Genomic DNA, 14,230 nt, shown 5'->3' on the forward strand with positions numbered 1-14,230 from the left:
AAGAGCATGGGCCGCTAAGAGGCCGAAAGTCAGGTCGTATTGTAAACGGCCCAACTGTGTTGTGGGCCTTTAGCTGGCCGAAAGAGAAACCGGGCTGGTATTGGACCATGAAGGGCATGGGCCATTAAGAGGCCAAAACTAAGGTCCGACTACAAATGGCCCAACTCATTTATGGTCCGTTAACAGGGCGAAAGGCACACAGGGCCGGGAATTGGCCCAATACTTAAATGGGTCGCTAAAAGGCCAAAACTCAGGTCCGACTACAATTGTCCCAACTGATTTATGGGCCGTCAACAGGCTGAAAGTGACACCGGGCCAGAAATTGGCCCAACACTTAAATGGGCCACTAAAAGGCCAAAACTCAGGTCTGACTACAAATGGCCCATCAGATTTATGGGCCGTTAACAGGCTGAAAGACATACCGGGCCGGAAATTAGCCCAACATTTAAATGGGTCGCTAAAAGGCCGAAAGATGTACATCCTGAAAATTGGCCCATCCATTAAATGGGCCGTTAACAGGCCGAAATCTCATCGGGCCGATATTGAGCCCAAGTATGTAGCGGGTTGTTAACGGGCTCGAACTGACGATGGGCTGCAATGGTGTCAAATCTTTAACGGGCCGAATTGGCACATCTCGTATGGGCCGTGGGCTTAAATGGACCTGACACAAGTAGGCCTTATATGGGCCGGCCTGCTAATTTTTACTGGGCCGGCCTTTTTCACCAGAATGGGCCACTGTTGGGTCGTGCCACGTGTCGACATATCATAGGCGCCTATCTGACCCACTGACGACCTGACACGTGTTTCGTCCGGCCAATAAGAATTTTACACGTGGAAATTTCCCATTGGTCAGGGCTGTTAACGGGTTATTGGATCCAAAACCCGACCCGATAGCTTAACGGCGTTCCATTACGGTAGATGCCACGTGTCGGTCACCCTTGACGAAAGCTATTCTGTGACGCGCGATTTATCGTCATGGAAGTGGACACTTCTGTGATGATAATTTTGGTAATGTCATGGAACACTTCTACGACAGCACAGGTATGACAATCTTGATTCTGTCATAAATTTGTCATGGATGTACATGCATGACAAAAAAAGCGACCTACTGTGACAAACACGTATCATCACGGAAGTGTATTTTTTTGTAGTGTCCTCATAAGCCCCCACCGGCCCGACGTCGCTCGCCACGTCCGCCATGCCCCCGCCCATCCGCGGTAGGCGACGCCGGAGGCGATCACCGCCGGAACTAGTGTTCGGGTTTTCACCGGAAGGCAGGCGGAGGGAGGAGGCATTCTATCTGTCTTTAGATGGCAATGCGAAGATCGAGGAGTTGTTGGAGCAGGACCGCATGGCGGAGGAGCAGGAGTTGTTGGAGCGCGACCACCTGGTGGAGGAGCAGCGTATCACCGATTTGCGCCGCCAGCGGGACATGGAGCAGCAGCGCACCGACGCTCTGAGTCGCGAGCAGAGCGCCCGCAACTAGGCCGACTACATGGAGGCCGGGGCCCGGCAAATAGCCCTGGAGGCTGTCGGGCACGCACGCGCATTCGCGACGCCGATTTTTACTACCAGCTCGTCAAGTGGGTTTCTCGCTTGGAAGTCGAAGCTTCGGTGGACCACGCAAGCATGGAAAGGGCCAACGCGCGTGAGCAACACGCCCTATCGCACCTCTGGCAAGTCAGAGGCGAGGCGTACGACGCCGGTGCCGGCGTTTAGCATGGACAGCAGATGGCGGCCGGCATCGTCTAGTTAGCTAAGAGTAAGTTAGTACTTGTATGCTACTGAGTGTTAGTGGGAGTAGATAGTTCACTTGGCTATGATGGTTGTCAACGTTGAAGTTCAGTACTCTATATGTGGATCAGACCTGTTACTTTGCTCTAAATGTTCAACTTTCCATTTGAACGTATGGAATGGGCTATTATTTTTTTAAATGGGTTGTATTTGTCCTCCACGGTTTAGAGGCTGACTTGTGGGCCTAGCAAGTTGACGCGTACACAATCAGGAGATGATTGTACGTGGATAAGGTGACAGCAGGGACCCGCCAAGGTCATGGCAGTACGCAAGCAAGTGCCTCCTTATTTCAAGCCAATAAAAAAATGGCTCCTCCTAGTGGATTTCTGACATCTGGGTCCCATGCCATTGTCAACGTAGTCAATAAACGAGAGAATTGCACAACGAGCAGCTGACACCAGGGACCCAGCAGCTCGCCCAGTTATTTTTGTTCTGGGTTAATTTGATAAATGCCACTCCAAATCTGGTGTATCCGAGAAATGCCACTGCAATTTCCAAACTTTGAAAAATGCCATTTCTAGTGGCATCTTTCGAAGTCTGGAGTGGCGTTATTCAAAGTTTGCAAACTGCAGTGGCATTTTTCAAAGTTTGCAAAAATTGCAGTGGCATTTTTCAAAGTTTGGAAATTGCAGGGGCATTTTTATGAATCGCCATAATTGGAGTGGCATTTATCTAATTTGTTTTTGAGACGGAAGCAGGGTGTCAACTGGGCTGTGCGAGACACTCTGGCCTGTCTAGACAGCCTTTTCTTTTATGTTTACCACAGACAAGCCCAGTAGTTTTTTTTTCTTTCTGAAAATGGCTAGCCCAGTTTTTTTGTGATTTGTCAAGTAAGTCGCTTTATCAGGCCTGTTGGGCTACAAATCTTTCAAGACGAGGAGAGTGGCCTATCAGTAATGAGAAATGTGTTGTACATTTTTAAAACACATCAAATCGGCAATTATTTTCAAATACCTTTTTTTCATTTCGAGATTTTAAATTGCATTGATTTTTATGCGTGGACAATTTATTGGATTTTATATTGATATACATTTATTTTAAAAATCAGTCTGAATGTGACTCAAAATTTCGGGATTAAAAACAGTTCAGACCGCACCGACATATGCAAAATTTCGTTAATTTTTTAACCGTGGCCACAATATGGGCTGTAATGCTAACATAAAGAATATGGGCTTCAAAAAACCCGTAAGAATTAGCAAATGGGCTGTAAATTATTTGAAATAATGGCAGATGGGCTGTATGCTGTTTTCCACAGATTTGAGGCTTTCCACAGATGGCCTATATACTGTTGGATGTCCATCCAACGGCCGTCGTGCTTCTTCAATCTCTGCTCTGCCTGCTCCAGCCGCTCAAACAAGCAACAGCGGGACTGCCTGCTCCCTCCTCCCCGCGGCCGGCTATGCTGCCGCTCAGGCCTCACCGCCCCACCGTACTCCCATCGCGGGCCTGGACATCCCTCTACTCACCCACACCTGATGTTATTCTCCGGCGACGGCAGAGGAACCAGTAAACCCTCGTATAGTCGTACTCCCCTCCGCGTGGCAAACAAAAACAACGGTCGAGTCTTCCCTGCCTCCGTGTTGTTCCCTTCCTAGGCCTCGCCGTCCTCCACCGCCCTAGTGCTCTCGGCGTGGCGTGGTCAGCGTGGTCAACGACCGACATGCATCTGAAGTGGACTGTACGTGGAGAGGTTGACAGCTGGGTCCACGGCCGCACGCAAGGAAATGCCTCCTTATTACGCGCAAAATAATGATTTCATCCACCTGACATCTGGGACCCACCAAAACGGCCTCTGTATTTCGCGAAAAAAATGTTACCGCCGCTGACAGCTCGGACCCACCAACTATATCTTCGCACGCAAGGAAGTGCCTCCCTATTACGCACAAAAAAATGAATACTCCCCCTGCTAGCTCGGACCCAGTATAGTGGGCCTACTAAGTTGACGCGGACGAAGGGCTTTGTCAACTTAGTCAATATGCACGATTCTAGCTCGATTGACCGTACAATGTCCATCCAACGGCCATAGTGCTTCTTCAACCTCTGGTCTTCTTGCTCCAGCCGCCCAAACCAGCGCCGGTCGTGCCGCCTGCTCCTGCCTCCCGTGGCTGGTTGTGCTACCGCGGAGGCCTCACCGCCCCCATACTACTCCCACCGCTGGCCAGGCCATCCCTCCACTCCAGTCATCCACACCCCCTGTTATTCTGCAGCGACGGCAGCGCAGCCGAACCAGTGAACCCTCGTACTTCTCTCCGCATGGGCATCCACCGTCGCGTCTTCCCCGGCTCCGCGTCGTCCCCTTCCTAGGCCTTGCCGTCGTCCACCGCCGTGGTGCTGCCGGCGTGCCATGGTCAATATGGTCAACGACCAAATTCCATCGGAAGAATACTGTACGTGGAGAGGCTGACAGCTGGGTCCATGATAGCCGCAAGGAAGTGCCTCCTTATTACGCGGAAAATAATTATTCCTCCACCTGACAACAGGGACCCACCGGACACCCACTAGTATATCGCAAAAAAAATGTTTGCCCCTGACTGCTGGGACCCACCCGACGGGCCACCGTATTTCGCGAAAGAAATGTTCCCCCTGCTGTCAGCTCGGACCCACCAGAAGTGCCTCCTTATTACGCACAAAAAAATGAATACCCCCTGCTAGCTGGGACCCACCTTGGTGGGAGGGTGACTTGTGGGCCTACTAAGTTGACGGGGACGGAGGGCTTTGTCAACTTAGTCAATATGCACGATTCTAGCTCCAGTGACCATACGATGTCCATCCAACGGCCGTAGTGCTTCTTCAACCTCTGGCCTTCTTGCTCCAGCCGCCCAAACCAGCGCCGGTCGTGCCTCGTGCTCCTGCCTCCCGTGGCCGGCTGTGATGCGGTGGAGGCCTCACCGCCCCCTACTACTCCCACCGCTGGCCAGGCCATCCCTCTACTCACCCACACCCCCTGTTATTCTGTGGCGATGGCAGCCTCACACCGCAGCGAACCAGTGAACCCTCGTACTCCTCTACGCGTGGGCATCCACTGCCGCGTTTTCCCCTGCTCCGTGTCGTCCCCTTCCTAGGCCTCGCCGTCGTCCATCGCCCTGGTGCGCTCGGCGTGGCATGGTCAACGTGGTCAAGGAACGGCTTCCATCGGACGTGGACTGTACGTGGAGAGGCTGACAGCTGGGTCCACGGCCACAGTAAGGAAGTGCCTCCTTATTACATGCAAAATAATTATTCCTCCACCTGACAGCAGGGACCCATCGGACGGGCCACCGTATTCCGCCCCCTGACTGCTGGGACCCACCAGCTACATCTTTGCACGCAAGGAAGTGCCTGACAGTCGGGACCCACCTGGTCGAAGCGTACGTAGCATTGTCATTCTGGTCGCGAACGTGTACATACATATATACTGGTCGATGTAGAGGCATGCACGTGCCGTAGTAGAGGTGCGCACGTAGCATGTACACGTACGTACAGTGGCCAGGGTGCAAGAAATAAAATACGGCCACGTATGTGTACATACGGACGGGGTCTCGAACGCCTACTCGCGCATACATACGGCGAGGGCTCGTGTACATGGCTTGGTCGGAACGGAGAAACAACGTCATCGTCGTGTTCATGGGGAGGCAACGGAATGCGTCGTGTTCATGGGGAGGCAACGGAATGCGTCGTGTTCATCAGGAGGGCTTGGACGGAACATGCGATGGAAACGAGGCCTGGCGTACCGCGGAACGGAGGAAACGGACCTCCTACTGTCGAAACGGGGGTCCTGTTGATCGGGAGGGCTGTGGCGTACCGCAAAACGGAGGAAACGGACCTCCTACGGTCGAAACGAGGGTCCTGTTGATCGGGAGGGGTGTTGCGTATCGCAAAACGGAGGAAACGGACCTCCTACGATCGAAACGGGGGGCATGTTGATCGGGAGGGGTGTGGCGTACCGCAAAACAGAGGAAACGGACTTGTGTTGGAGCGCTACGGTAGAAACGGGGGTCCTGTTCATCGTGAGGGGTGTGGCGTAGCGCAAAACGGGACTCCACGGGATACTGTTCATCTCCACCGTCGACCTCCTCCAGCCTCCACGGGCTCCTGTTCATCCAGCCTCCACGAGCTCATGTTCATCCAGCAGTCTCCACGGGCTCCTGTTCATCCAGCCTCCACCACGCGCTACTCCACCGGCTACTGTTCTACCACCCCTCCACTGTCTACTATTCATCCAGCCCTCCACACCACGGGGTCCCACTACAAGAAATATGTCAACTTATGACCACCACTATTGGTCACTAAAAGGTCACAAATTTCCATTTATGACCTTTTTGTGACCAAAAACAGAAGGTCAAAAGCTGGTTGTCGTAAACTGACTATAGCGACCTTCTCTGTGAGAAGGTCGTGGACGTTTACGACCAAAATATTCCTACTGTGGTGTTTTGGTCACTAGCAACCTCCCCAGGCCACGTAGGCATCCAGCGTGGCAATCTGATGTGGCACAAGATTCAGCCCGGTCCGATTCGGCATTTTACATGGGCCGAGCCCAACAATTCGGCCCATTTGGTATATTTATTTCTGTTAATTTTTTTTCTGCTACATGGGCCAAGCCCAACTGGTCAGCCCATCAATTTTTATGCACGTTTGGCCTTTCAAGAATATATGTACAATTTTGTGCAGCCCATTTCTGGTTTACATTCAGCCTTTTTATACATTCAAATATTAATTCAATCCTGGAGTTGGTCCAGTACTCTTTTCAACCCATTCACATATTCATACATATGATCCACCTTTTTGACAAATTTTGCAAATAATTTCATATTTCAGCACTAAATATGTTTACATCACAGGCCATAAAGTCCTACAAAATAGTATCACTTGTTCCTATGTTGTCCTAGCTTAGAGCTCTTGTAATAGCACAATCTTTACATCGTTCATTTCACCAACATACTATCATATATACTACAAATATACTTCTGACTTCTTCACTTCCAGGCTAGAGCTCTTGTAAATTTTCATAGAGGATGAATGAAGCAGCATGACCTTGTTGAGCAGCAGATCATCAGCATCATCCCAGGTTGGATCAGCTACATCCCCGGTCATCGCCATGACTTGAGCAGCAATATCTCAGGTTGATAACCAGATCCTGCAGCAAGCAGCAGCTGTTCCAGCATTCCTGCAATAGCAACAGCAGTTTCGATCAGCAACAGTACAACATATAGTATCAGCAACATTAACTACTCCAAATCAACAGCAACTACAGCATATCAGATCAACAACTACTGCTGCAGATCAGATCAGATCAACAACTACTACTACAGCAAGATCAACAACAACTACTGTAGCAGATCAGATCAACAACTACTACAGCAAGAACTTTTTTTCACTAAAACATTACAGATCAAGAAGAGATTCTAGAAACTTTAATTGAACTCAATTAAATTTGTGCTACTGCTGCTATTATAAAACTACTGAAACTACTCATGCAACAATTAGCATGAGATACAAGCAGCACTAAGCACCAAGATTACTACACCAAGTCAAATTTAAGCTACTGAAAAATGGTGGAAGATTCATGACAAGAATAACAGTAGCAGAAGCTTCATGTGCTAAAATACTGAAGCTTCATGTGCAAAATTACTCAAGATTTATGTGCAAAATTAACTGTAGGTGCTGAAGCTATTCCCAAATTATCATAAAATTTAAGCTATCATCCTGCTGCAGAAATAGCCACCGTCCAGGCCCCCGTCATCCGCCAGGCTGCCGCCAAGCTCCAGCCCCTCCAGCAACGACCACAAGGGCCTCCTGTACAACATCATGAGAACAGTCAAGGACTGCAACATCCAGGTAACAACAAAGTTTAGCACAATAAAATAGATATTATGGTCACTTGACTACAATGATTCTTCCTACTGCTGTCATTCTTAGAAGTGAAAGCTTCTGCTAGTCATTCTGTTACTTCACAGTGTCATGGCATGTCAATATATTCAATACAAACATATAGTAGTAGGTATGTAGGATAACCTCATGCTTGACAGGGGTTTCTCTGAATTTAATGGATGACAGCCCCTAGCTTACTGAATTAACAAACACACCAGCAAGCACTTAACTTGACAGGAAGGAAGGAAGGAAAATGAAGGACGGGAGATGGCATACCTCATGTACGAGACCTGTACTGCAGCTCGTGCCCGGTCCTCGTGGCTGCTGATGGAGGAGGTCGTCGGGTGCCTCATGCGTGCAGGCGACAACGACAACCTTGGTGAGCCGCCATCACCAGCGTGCATGGACCAGCCTATGCCCATCAGCCGCGCAAGGGCTTGACGATGACCTGCGTGAGGAAGGAAAAATATAGATCACTCTGTCCATTCACAAAAATAAAGAAATAGGTGGATGTCATCTCAATATTGTCGCTAATTAAGAGCTTCAATGTTCATCAAGAATGCATGCTCATTGTTTTGCTAATTAAGAGTGCCATAGTTCACTGTCAATAAGAGCGGCTTCAGGGACACCGAAAATTAAAAACCAAGGATGGAAGTAAATTAACCCTGACTAGTGTTGAGTTGGTCGTGAAGCTGAAACTTAATTTGAAGAAAAGGAGGTCCTGGTTGGTCAATTATTGTCAGTCAGGCTGAGCATTGTGCAGCAAAAAAAGCAAGCATGAGCTAATGGCCTAGGAACTACTAGTAGCACAGCTGTAGTAGAAGATATAATTGTGCATGCTGTAAGATAGTAAGAATGAGTAATAAATAGCAAGCATGATTGTGCACTTGGTAGTGCATCGTCCTCTGTTTACCCCACCCCAGTGCACCCCAAACTAAAAATAGCAGAAACTCCAAGTCCAATATTACTATTGCTGTGGTTTCTAATGGGATTTAGCTTTTTTTTATTTGAGATAACAATACATAAATCATCAGACCAGATATTGATTATATGCTTTCAATGAATGTAAACAAACCAACAAATGAATGTAAATACATATATGAAGTTTCAGTTATACTTCAAAACAAATAATTAATCTAATGAATTATACACTCAATAACAACCAACATAAACATAGTCAATTATGTATGACAAACTAAAACAGTTTCTGTTGAACACGTGTAGTGGAGAAGAGGGGTAAGTGACGAGAGCTCCTCTCCCGACGGCAAAATAGGGCCATCCGCTAAGCCGTATAGTTCTAATCCGGCGGCGCCTGCAGAAAGATAGAGAGAGATTGAGCGAGTCAAAAGAGAGAGGGGGCAGGTCCAATATACAAGTTATCATGATCTATTAGCATTCGCAACAGACTAAATCGAGCACCCTGGTATGAGCAAAATGCATTACCATTTTTGTTAATAAAGATGCATCATGTTCGGGTACTGGTCATGCTATTGAAGCTGATCATTGCGACTAACACCAGCACGGTGCTCATGAACATACTGCTAGTACTGACATGCACACAACACAAGACAACTACCAAGCATCCAACATCAGTGTCTTATCTCCTCTAAAAGTGCAACCTTATTTTGCATCTACACTAGCCCCTAATCATGCAACAATTTATAGTAATTTGAGGAGTATTTGCTAGGATCATGATGACAATTTTAGATTAAATGCAGTGCTTGTCATCCACAGTTGTATGGTTCTATCTAGGATTACATAAAAACAGAGAAAACAACATTCAGATGCGCATAATAATTTACGTATATAATCTGACTTGATTTCTTCTAAAAAAATTCTTATCAACATGGCTAGAGACTATATAGATGGTCTACTCTGGCCCAGACTATTGCTGTTAGGATCCAATCTACACTGACAACACAAAACAAATCTGAATTTCAATGCTATGGGAATTAACTCTAAAAACTGACTATGTTGCTAGAATGGAGAGGAGCAAGGAGTTTGCTATACAGCAAGAGAGTTTTCCACTCTGGACCAACTCCTACCCAAACCAAATATCCACAATAACATATCAACTATAATGGTGCCCGGCTCAGTTATAGTTGAGCAAAGCAACGAACAAAATTGTACTCCCCAAGGCTTTCCAAGCAGAATGCGCAAAGAGGCCACTATGCCGTGGGGAGTTGGGAGCACCTTCACCTTGGGTGGCTGGACGGCGGCGCCGTGGATTTAGAGGTCTAGGTGGAAGAAGCCCTTGACGGAGGCGGCTGTGGTGGCTGGGTGCGCCCCTCCTGCTCCTCCTCCTCGAGCAGGACAAGGTCAGCGGCTACATGGTGAGGAGAAGGCCCTCCTCTCCTCTCCGGGCGTCGTCCTGGTCGCTTGCTGGCGCGGTCTACCGGCAGAGATGAGACAAGAAGGGGTCAGGGGTTTGGAGTGACTAAGGTTCAGGGAGCGGGGGAGGAGGAGGGAGACTCGCCAGATCGGATGGGGAGAAACTGCACAATCCCTAGCCATGGCTGCTGGCTAGGGTTTCGTTGGCGAGGAGGGAGGGAGGGAGGTTGGCGCGGCAGGCGGCTGCAGGGGGAGAGGAGGAGCCATCGGTGCTCTGCTGCTCAGCTCGCCGAAGCCCGACCACGAATAGGTCGGCGGCGCGACCGGAGAGGAGACGAGCTGTAGGTGGAGGAGGACCGCGGGCTTCGGCGCGATCTTGGGGAAGGAGACCGCGGGCTCGGCGTCGCCTGGAGGTGGAGGAGCCAACGGCGGCGTGCGCGGGTGCGGGGAGGGTGGGAGCCGCTGCGGGTGCGGGGAGGGGGTGGGAAGGAGGTTGGCGGCGGAGATCTGGAAGGGGAGGAGGCGACGAGTGGCTGGGTAGGGTTTGCGAGGACGAGGAGTGGGTGCGGTGGGTTATGGATGGATGGATGGACGTGCGGTGGGTTAGGGCTAGCAATGGATGGTAGGATGTCTGCCATGTCATCGATCCGTGTCATAGATGGTTCCACCAATCAGAATCCAGCTTATGTAATTGTTTTTTTTTCTTTTATATTTTTTACCCTCTTATTTCGGGTAAACACTCAACATATTGGCTTCATGTTGTATGTTTAAATGACCCAATATTGCACATATGTGTATTTTAGGATTTCAATCAATGATGATTTTGTGGTCCTCATTTCCATTGCACACAAAAATCATTTTCCATTTTTCGCGTGCCCAAAAGGAGGTTTTTTGTGAAGGACCTCCCAAATAATTGTTGCAAAATTGTACCAAATCATTTTTCTAAAATACTAGGCCATATTTAATGCACAATTGACCAAATGGTTGGGTGTAAAAAGTTTTGATCCACCTCTCGTGAAAAAGACAAATTTCCGCCGATTCAGTTGGAAGCGGGTCAAATTTGAACTGCAGCTGCCTCGTAGTTTGCTCTTTATTTTTTCCAAAAATCATTTCTAGGTACATAAGTACCTATTTAATCAGAGAAACACCAAAAAAATTCCAAGATTCAACAACTAGCTAGGAACGGTCATTCCCGCCGTTTTTGACCGCATTTTGAAACGGGCATAAAAAATTCAAAAAAAATCAAAAAATTGGGAAACCTTCGCATTGTGTCATTATATGTGGCCAAGTTCCCAGGAAAAATAACAAACTTGTAATACGGCAATTATTTTAAAAAAGTGTTCTCAGAAACGAGCTATCACGTGTGGAGATCAATGGCTTTCAAGCCAAATGATCAATCTTATGGCCACATTCATGGCATATCTTGTTCAAATGATCTCATATTGTGCACAAGGGTGCATATTAGAATGGCAAACAATGTTTCCTAAGGAAGTTTTCATTTTCTTTGGACGAAAAAACCATTTTTCATTTTCTGAGTGCCCGAAAGGAGGTTTTTTGTGAAGGAACTACCAAATAATTGTTGCAAAATTGGACCAAATCATTTTTCTAAAATACTAGGACATATTTAATGCACAATTGACCAAATGGTTGGGTGTAAAAAGTTTTGATCCACCTCTCGTGAAAAAGACAAATTTCCGCCGATTCAGTTGGAAGCGGGTCAAATTTGAACTGCAGTTGCCTCATAGTTTGCTATTTATTTTTTCCAAAAATCATTTCTAGGTACATAAGTACCTATTTAATCAGAGAAACACCAAAAAAATTCCAAGATTGAACAACTAGCTAGGAACGGTCATTCCCGCCGTTTTGACCGCATTTCGAAACGGGCATAAAAAATTCAAAAAAAATCAAAAAATTGGGAAACCTTCGCATTGTGTCATTATATGTGGCCAAGTTCCCAGGAAAAATAACAAACTTGTAATACAGCAATTATTTTAAAAAAGTGTTCTCAGAAACGAGCTATCACGTGTGGAGATCAATGGCTTTCAAGCCAAATGATCAATCTTATGGCCACATTCATGGCATAGTTTGTTCAAATGATCTCATATTGTGCACAAGGGTGCATATTAGAATGGCAAACAATGTTGCCTAAGGAAGTTTTCATTTTCGTTGGACAAAAAAACCATTTTCCATTTTCCGAGTGCCCGAAAGGAGGTTTTTTTGTGAAGGAACTACCAAATAATTGTTGCAAAATTGGACCGAATCATTTTTATAAAATACTAGGCCATATTTAATGCACAATTTACAAAATGGTTGGGTGTAAAAAAATTTGATCCACCTCTCGTGAAAAAGACAAATTTCCGCCGATTCAGTTGGAAGCGGGTCAAATTTGAACTGCAGCTGCCTCATAGTTTGCTATTTATTTTTTCCAAAAATCATTTCTAATTACATAAGGACCTATTTAATCATAAATACATGGTTTGGTGGCGATACGTCGAGGTTTGGGCGATGGCCGAGGGCCTCAACTCTAGAGCGCGTAAACTCGCATGCCCGTCGCGTGGTCACCGCGTGACCGTAATGTTGCCATGTGTTCTGGGCAGCTTAGGCATGTCTAGTGGGTTGGGCACTCCCCAGGTTGGTGCTAGGAAGAAAATTACAACATAAGATACTCACGAGAAGACCGATCGATGCTCAAACATGAATTAGCAGCCAAGTGTTTGATTAGCGGTACGGGAAATGCACATGGCCAATGGGCGTGAGTTTTGGCTGAGGATGATCATCTACTAAGGAGAATGTCTTCACAAATTTTTAGCTCAAAAGGAGGATCCTAGGTGGTAATTGCTTTGCAAAGTACCACGCTGGACAAAAATATGAATGTTGAAGCTGGGCTCAAAATAATGAATGGATTGAGCTGAAATTTTGTGGAGGATGGTTATTTGGGCATAGGAAAGCATTGTAGAAAATTGATACCATTTGGACATGCCAAAGTAGTACTTCCTTCACAATGCTCTTCTATGGACAGAAACTTGGAAAAACTAGTGAGACAGATTGGATGAATGAAATGAGCTCAAAATTGGTGTAGGTAAGTTACTTAGGTATGGGCATGCGCTGGTCAATTTTGAGATCATTTGGGTAAGCCTAGCTAGTACTTACTTCACAAAGCTTCTCTCGAGGTAGAAACTTTGGAAATTTCCCGAGAAAGATTTACTAGGAAAATTGAGCTGAATATTATCATGTGGCACTGATTTGGGTATGGAAGAGTGCCCGAAAAGTTTGAGGGTAATAGGAGGGGTCTATATAACACTTGCTTTGCAACGTGCCAATTTGGCCATAAAATATAAATTGAACCTGGGCTCACATAGATAATTTGACTGAGCTGCAATTTGGAGGAGGGTGATAATTTGGGCATATGAAGAAACTGTATAAATTTCATGTCATTTAGAGATAATAAAAAAGGGTACTTCCTTCACAATGCTTCTAGGTGGACAAAAACTTTGGAAATTTGCCGAGGAAGATTTGCTAGGCAAATGGAGCTAAATTTTGTCATGCGGTAATGATTTGGATAGGAAAGAGTGCCCAAAAATTCGTAGGGCAATCAAGAATATATAAATAACACTTCCTTCATAAAGTGTTGTTGTGAACATAATAGGAAAATGAATATTGTTGAATTAGTTTTGAACTAGGCAAGGAAGGATTTTTACATATTTGATGAAGATATGACCCAAAGAATTTATGAGATTTTTTGGGGAATTTTGGGAATGATAGAAATATAGGTTGCTTCACAACCTAGGGCAAAAATTGCCACATGGACATGACACATAGGCAAAACTGATGAGATGGCGCCTAGTCATCACAACCCACCACAATCTACAAGGTTATGACCATCTATATTGGTCATTAACAACTAGAAATAAGGCAGCGGACTAGCACTGTTTGCTTTGTGACCATTTTGTGTAAGAAAATTACGACCTTTCTGACCAAAATGGTCGCAATGGTTTAGGGTTTGAAGCCCCCTGAATAGCTTTTGACCAATTGGTCTAAAATGGTCATAAAGTTATGACCAATTCTTCGAGGGTCACTGACAGAAGGTCATAAGTTGACATATTTCTTGTAGTGTCCTATTCAACCACCCCTCCACGGGCACCCCTCCACCGTCTACTGTTCATCCAGCCCTCCACACCATGGGGTCCTGTTCAACCACCCCTCCACGGGCACCCCTCCACCGTCTACTGTTCATCCAGCCCTCCACACCACGGGGTCA

The sequence above is a fragment of the Triticum dicoccoides genome, chromosome 2B (assembly GCF_002162155.2).
Source record: "Triticum dicoccoides isolate Atlit2015 ecotype Zavitan chromosome 2B, WEW_v2.0, whole genome shotgun sequence".
Lineage (NCBI taxonomy): Eukaryota > Viridiplantae > Streptophyta > Magnoliopsida > Poales > Poaceae > Triticum > Triticum dicoccoides.